General features: G+C 42.9%; 1 non-coding gene across 1 annotated transcript; it reads right to left on the bottom strand.

Moving 5' to 3' along the window:
* Positions 1 to 4,456: 4,456 nt before the first annotated feature.
* Positions 4,457 to 4,563, bottom strand: LOC117157748 (U6 spliceosomal RNA). The gene has a single exon (XR_004464314.1). It is a non-coding gene; the product is annotated as a U6 spliceosomal RNA (small nuclear RNA).
* Between the last annotated feature and the right edge of the window lie 3,652 nt (positions 4,564 to 8,215).

Raw genomic sequence — 8,215 nt, 5'->3', positions numbered from 1 at the left:
AATGATATAATAAATCATAATAAGTCATAATAAGGATGTCAAAATTTGATATGGTGTTAATAGATTTTGTATTGGTAATTTCCCTTCTTGCAATTGATTTGGTATATCTTTCTTGAACGTATCAGGAATGTAATACAAGAATGCCATAACATTATGCTAATGAGACACGGCTATTACGACTCTATTGGTCAGTCGTTGTATTATACATTCGTTTGTATGTATTGGAGTAGTATGATTGTTTAGATTTCAGATGCAAAAATGGTACAAGGTAACAAGGTAGTTTTGCATAATACATATCGTAAAAGTGATAGGTATTAGCAAGTAAACATCTTACATTTCATGCATAAATAATTCTGCATACGGTAGTACAGGTACCTATAAAAAGTAGCGTGTGAATCATATATTATCATAATTACGTTTCATAATTACGTTATTCATCAACCTCTATTACAAACGATCATCCATGATTATTAACAACATACAATTTTACATAATTTAATGTTACACCTATCAACGATTCTTTAACATAAAACCTACTACCAAATTTTGGTTGAATTACTAAATTCTAGAATTTTCTGAATTTATTAAAAACATACCAAGTCTATATAGAAGTATTAATACCAATTTTTATTCGAACAGAAATGCAATTATATCAGGTTGTCCGAAAAGTGTCTTTCTTTCGCAAACGTGACCAAGTCTGTGAAATGTCGCGGTGTTTATCTCGACAGAACAAAATGGATCGTACGTAATTCGACAAAATAATATAAAACAGAAGAACGTTGTGCGTCTATTATTTCCTCACAAAACGAAAGAAACTTTTCGGACAACCTAATATCTGTACGCTGCTCATTTCCCATTAAATCTGGTCTTGAATTTTAATTATTCACGCATTTTACAAATCAATAATTCTTAGTCTTAAACACCGTATCGATATCTATTTTCACGAAACGATTTTCATCTCGTATCTGCAGAAACCTTTGACAGCGTTTTACCAAAATACCTACATCCCGTGTTCCAACTCTTTCGTGCACTCGCGCGACAGAAATTTCATCAGAAGCAACGTGAAACGCCCGGAGCCGTTTCACTCGAGAAACGATAACCGCGGAAGAAACGCGTGTTCCAGGTCGCGAGGTATTGACCTAGTGAGACGACCCTTGCACGGTAGCTCGCGTATCATCCCTTCGTTCATTATTTACACCCTCGGAGCGAAGCAAGACTCGTATGTGAAGCGGCGGCCCTTTGCCCGTGGAAAGAGTGGCAGGAGGAAGCGGAGGATGGAGGGAGCGCGCAGCACTTAATTCTTCTTGTCTTCTCAACCCTGTTCCCGGGAGCAAGTGGGCCAGTGGGCTGCTCGAGGTACTCGAGGTCGACGTTTCTCGGTTATAACGGGCTCCGACGATTTCGATGAATAATAAAAGCCGGCCGATTCACGCGGCATTCCGTGAATCAGTGACGGAGCGCAAAAGGAAAGCTTAACGAGAGCCAGGCGCCGTTTGCGTCGATTTGTTTCACTGAAATACCTCGATCTCTTTCGTATCGACGATCGAGGGTTGGAAACACGGAGAAAGAGTATTCCGCGCAGGCATACGAGTAATAGAAAACCGTGGATTTATAGCGAATTGACCTTTCAGCTTTCACTGGTTTTACCTGTGGATGATGTATGTTACAGAGAAGTGGATTTTCCGTTGAAAATGAAAGAAACGTAACTTGCTGCTTCCTGCTCGCGTCGAACATATTTTTCCTACCCTTGGCTGGTTTCTTCTCGCCAGTGAGAAAGAGGGGGGAAAAAAGTAGCGAAGACGTGGGAAGAGAAAGAGAAAACGGGGGTGGAAGGTAAGCCACCCGCGGCGAAGCGATCCCGCGTGCCCCTTAGTTGGACTAATTTAAATATCAGTTCGGCAAGGGCGGCTTGTAAATCTATCAGCCGTGCAGAAATTTATGGGCAAGGCGCGTATGGATGTTTTATTTAGTAGCTCTCGGATCGCGCTCGGCTACGGGTTAGGCAGCCGTGTACAGAAGAGGTGCTTCATGAATAAAATATCACTGCTAATGCCCGGAGGCCGGGCGACGCGTTTTTCTCCCCGAAAGATGCGTCGGGCAAACACGAACGAACGAAGGAGAAGAACAGAAGAAGGTGAGGAAGGAAGAAGAAGAAGAAGAAGACGACGATGACCAAGACGAAGGGAAGAGGAAGAAGGAAAAAGAAAACGATCACGACATCGTTTGGAAAAACGATCGTAAATAACTGCGGAAAAAGGTCGACTATTTTGACTGTCGTCGTCGAGTGTGGTCAGCGATCGAATACGAGTCGATTCGATCCAATGGGGATGAATCAGGCACAGCGAACATTGCTTACGTTTCAATCGAATTAATTCGCGCTTAGTTGGCCGAGGTCGACGATAATCTGCTTAGCGGAGGATCAAATGAGCGAGCAGAATTAATTCCGCTGCTTAATCTCGCCCGTTAATCTTAGTTAACACCGTCACTTTTCACTGATCTGCTCTATGTTCCCCGGTGTAATGTCAGGTTATGTTCACGATGGGATTTACCTCTCCCTGTGGATCTGCTATCTGGCTGCTAATTTCACCACCAAACGACTCAATTTTCAGGGTTTAGAACTGGACACGATATTATCGACGAAAGTTATACTTCAACGAGAATCGAAAGATTTTAAGTTACCCCCAGCTGGACGCGCTATCGCTACACTAGCCAGGTAACTTTTTACCGATCTGTCTTTTCATCTCTTAAAATAATGCGAGAGTATGTTCACGACGAAACCGACCTTGCACCATGCATCTAATTGCGTCTAACCAATAATTTCGCCATTCAAAGTTAATTTTCATAGTTGGCAAATGAACGCGATATTACTGCCGGAAATTGTATTTGCCCGACAATCGGAAGATTGAAAACACCGAATGAGATTCAAAACTACCCCCGGTCGACGAGCAACCGCCGCTTTAAAATACACGACAAATCTGTATTTTATTATTTCTGCCTGTGGCATTTAAGAGGCCGAGACCCTCGGTATCGCGAAAGCAGCAGCATTTTTCGGCGGGAAAGGCGAAGCAGGAAGCGGAGCGAGCGGATACGGCCACCATTTGCATTCGCAGTTGTAAAGAAGGCGAAAAGCGATCGGCTCTCTCCCGATAATAAAGACAGCCCGAAGGATAAAGCGACCCTTTCTCGAGCCACGGAAACTGGTCGAGGGGGCCACGAGAGCTTATGCTTCGAATAAACCTCGAAGGGAGGCCAACCGCAAGGACGAAGAAACCGAGGAGAAGGTATCGGAACGACATAAGTCCGGAATCGACCGTTCTTACCGTGCGAAGGTAACTTTTATTTCGCTGCTTCGGGAATTTTCCATCGTTCCACGCATTTATCTTTACAGTCAGTCATTCCGGTAGCTAGCACTTCTCCGACTAATTTCCTACTCGATTTTCATGGGATCCTTCTTAAATCTTCACGATCCAATGGCAGCCACGCGAGACTCGTTTACGCTCTTGTGCCTTTATTTCGTCGTACATATAATATTTATAATATAATATAATAACATATAATAATAATAATATAACACGTATAATAACACATGTAATAATAATATAATAACATATAATATTTATACGCTTCGTTATCATTTATGCCAAGGTAGAAGGTGTATGCCCAGGGTGTAAACTTGGATCATTTGAGTCGGGTTATTTCAGAAGGATGTTTGAGTTAAGCAAAGTAATTTGCCTTGTAAGTTCGCCAAATTCGATCGTGAGCAAGTTTTGATCGATCTACGTTTGCAAACAGACTGTTTATAACTCGTTACTAGTGACGTGATAAACAGTATGGTGTATCTTAGTATACAATAAGTTTCATTATTCCGTGCAAAGTTCAAGATTGAGTTTTAAGACGTTGAAGACTTTATATGACTCGAATAACCCTACCTTGTTATATGCATGCTTTATGCCTGAATTTTCACTATATAGAAGCACGTTTAACAGTCGCTTTCTCGGCTTATTTCAGCGGTCAGCATTTTAGATCGTTAACTGGCCGCGTAACCGACCACCGTTCGCGATTATAGTTTATACCGTTAATTACATGATTTATCGCCGCCTCGTAAAGGAACGCGACTCCGCCTAGGCCGCTTGTTCATTAAAGTACCGACCCGCCGTGCGTTGCATGGAGTCGTAAGTGCACGACTTACGTAACAGCCAACCGAGATACGCGTTAAGTAACCCATTAAAGTTGAAATCTTCTCGCTTTTGTGACGTTTGTAATGGATATCATCGCGCGAGACTTGTTTCTAGGATCGATCGATCAGTGCGATAATATTATTACCATGATTTTCGAAGAATAGAAATTTTTTTTGTTTATTTTTTTTGTTTATTTAGCCCAAGATACAGTTTTAGGTACATATTCACGATAAACGGTGAATTCGAAGAATAGAAATTAAACAGGAAAAAAAGGACAAAAAAATGTGGAACGCTTCACGATTTTGCGTGTCATCCTTGCGCAGGGGCCATGCTAATCTTCTCTGTATCGTTCCAATTTTAGTAAATGTACTGCCGAAGCAAGTACACTCATACCTTTCATCAGTTCGTATATATACGAAGTGACCGGTAAAATGGCCACTAGCGAGAAACATTCATTTCGACCGAAGAACTTGTGCCACCTAGCGTCGATTTTTTCTTCCAACATGTGACGTCGATCATTTTGCCGCGATATTCGAATCCGTCGTAAGAACAAAATTTCATCTTTAAAGCATTATAAATTGTAATTTATATGTTTTTATCTATTTCTCGATAATATTTAATAAAAAGGTTCTCTTATGACAGCAGTAAATCACTCGATGCGTAGAATTATCGACTGACACGTGTTGCGCGTATCGAGCAAAAACAAGAGAATTGTAGAGACGTTTCGATTCGTTTCCTGGTGAGTGTATGGCATGTGACTTTTTATCGTGTAACCGATATGGCTTTAATAAATTTTGAAACACCTAATTTGTTACTTTCATCCCTTGTTATTTTTAACTTTAAATATTCCTCTTTCTAGATTCTAGACGATCGATTTTCTAGCTGACACCATTCCCAGCAATGAAAATTACCTTCGTGAGGTATAATACGAGCTTTACATCATATTATAAAATTATAAAATTCTACAAAGCTCAGTAACGCTTTAAACGAAATACCTAAATCTTCCGCTGCAGCCTTTTAACTTTCTCAACAACGAAAATGTCATCGAAAGAAACATCGAACGCAGCAAAATGTACGTCAAAATTAAAATTGTATCGCGAAAAGTGGTCCTACATACAAATCAATCGGATCTGCATTTCTTCCGCCAGCTAACTTTCCAACCACCAACCGTTCCTATAACCTGACAGAAAATCGAAGCTTATCCCCGAAGAAAGTCAAGTCTGTTGGATGCAGAACGCGCGAGATCTCGTATCTGCATTTTATACCAACCGAGAACCCAACTTCGTTCATCGCGAAATCTTTTATGATTTCTTTTACGTTAAGAAGTCTGGGCTGTGACTGACAGGCGAATCGAGCCGCGACGAATAAATATCGCGAAAATATGCCGGAGAAATGCAAACAATTCGAGGCAGGCAGCAGAGGGTTCGGAACCTTTGTCGGAACCACGGAAGCGTAGTTCAGACCCTAGGGTTATTATTTTCTGTTTTATTGGTCGAGCAAATACACGCCGTAACGTGGCCGTAAAAAAAAAAAAAAAAAATGAAGCGAGCTTTCTTACTCGGCTAATCGACGAGGAAAGATAAATCGGTCGTAATTTGGAAATTTCACGGGAGTAGAAACGATCGGTGAAGAAATTGCCAAGCTTTTTCATTTGGTGCTCGCCTTTGGATAATCAGGTCAGACGGATCATTAACGCGTCCTTGCATTAAGTAGGCCCGTAAATTCGTCTCTGTACACAATGTGTCCCGGCGATCGGTCTAATTACCCGTTTCCAGGATAAACGCGAGTACGACGCGCCATCAACTCCTTCGTTTCGCGTTTTATCGTCGAAATCTGCATGTAAATCGATTCGACATCTGGGCTAGCTAGCGATGGAAACGAGCCAGCCGCGCTTTGGGTAAACGGAAGCGACGAAAACCGTCCGTCGGCGATCGTAAACGTATCAATGACCAACAGGGTTCCTCGTGGTTCTACGGTGAGATCATCGAGCGCTAGGGAAAATAATGGAGCACCGACGTGTACAAACAACAAAGCTGCTCCCTAACACTCGAATTTAAGTGATTTGCGTTTACTTTGCGGTCAATAATGGTTTAGGATTGTAAACGGTAGAGGAAAGGCAAACTGCGCGGTTAAGGATCCGGTAGCTGTGTTCTGAAATTGTATCGGACGACCGAGAGCGACTTCGAAGAATTCTGGCGTAGGGTTTTATGCAAAAAATGGTAAAATAACGATCGTGAATATAAAGTGCTGAAAAGCATTGGAGGATCTCGGATCGTAGCAGCTGTCTGTGTGCTTCTGTGTGTATATTTTTGTTTAACGATTATATTAAACAGCTACATGGCGTAGTAAATCCAAATTACAATCCTTTCGTGGACGAACCTTACAGATCGAACCTCGCAGTTTCCCGGAACAACTTTCTCTCTATCTCCATATATATTCTCATCGCTTTGTTTCCATTCCATGTTCTATCTATCTCCTTTCTTCTCTTACGTCTTTTTAACTAACCCTTCCCTCACACACAGTATAGTTACTGACTATTCTTAACTTCAACCCACACACACACACACACACTAGAATTATACCCAACTGGAACTATCCAAGCCTAATCCGATATTACACATCAGACTCGAACAATATACGCCACTGATATATATCAATATCGTTCGAGAGAGTCTATGAAATCAGCAATTTATAGATCCATCAATAAAGCCATGGAAATTCGAATTTTTCATGAATTCGGATCCATCCATTGCCGCTCGATCGCCTCCACGATTGAACGATTCAAGCACCCATGAAATTCCCAATGGTCAAGCTTAATGCTGGAGAAACGTGGTTCACGGGAAAAGCGAGCGGTGATCGAAAACGACGGCGCTGAAAGGCGTAACGGTTTCGTGGCAAAGAGGCGCTAAACGACGAGAACCGTATAAGAAGCGGAGTTCCATGCGCGTTACCACCTTTGGCTTACAGACTGAGTCAGCGTAAAGAATAAAACGGATTTACCATCGTGACCGTTACCGGCAGCATTAAATAAAGAAATATAGCCGGGCGCTTTCGTCCATCGTCGTGACACCATCTCGTTCTAAGCATTCGCGCGTTAGCACTAAACTATATTACAACCGCAAAGTTAGCGTTCGTATACGCGCGCGCATTCGCGTACACCGGCATGACGGATGTCTTTACGAGGCTGTGATTTATTTTATTATTGGCCGTCGAGGGCGTTATAATCCTCGGCTGGGAAATGAAGCGATTCACGGAAGACTTCCCTTCCTCTGTTTCTCTCTCGCTTCCCGTGGAACCGCGCGAAAAAAATTCGATCGAACCGCCCAGCCCGGGCTTTATAGATGGCGCCATCCTCTTTTCGTTCGTTTATCGCCGCGAATCGAAATTACGTCGATCGTAAAACGAACGCGTGTGCGCGAAACGTTTCCTTTTCGGGGGGAAAAACCGGCAGCCTCGTAACTGACAGCTCTTTTTTTCCTCCTTCCGCTCTCTCGTCTAAATCGAAATAACCATCCATTCGGCAGCCACACGTTTCCACCCGCTGCGCGCCTCTCGCACCTGCCATCGCGATTACGCTTTTACGGTGTACTCTCGCGTGTGGCAACGATCCATCGCCGACCTTGTCCCTTTTACCGTACACTTACCCGTACGTTTTCACCAACGAAGAAGAAAAGGGAAACGGCTGTGTGTTTTATTCGAAACGCGGAATAGAATCGCTCACGGTTGGTTCCGCTCGCGAACATTATCGCCCCGTTTCGCGCGTTAATTTCCCTCGGCCAATCCCGATGAGTCGCGAATCCCGTCCGCAACAAGTTCTCGCGATAATCGATGCGGCGGTTGAATGGAAAAATTCCTCCGCCGGATTCTCGTTATGGAAATTGGACGAGGCCTCGAAAGAACGTCGGTCGAGCGTAACGACGAATAAGGAGAGGGACAAAGAAGTAGGTAGAAGCGGTGGAAAAAGAATGGAGGAGAAACAGAAGCGGGAGAATCGAAGAGAGGAAGAACGTTTCGAATAGATGGAAAGACCGGGGTAA

This window comes from Bombus vancouverensis, chromosome 6, assembly GCF_051014615.1.
Source record: "Bombus vancouverensis nearcticus chromosome 6, iyBomVanc1_principal, whole genome shotgun sequence".
Classification (NCBI taxonomy): Eukaryota; Metazoa; Arthropoda; class Insecta; order Hymenoptera; family Apidae; genus Bombus; species Bombus vancouverensis.
This window is presented reverse-complemented; position numbering and strand designations above follow the sequence as displayed.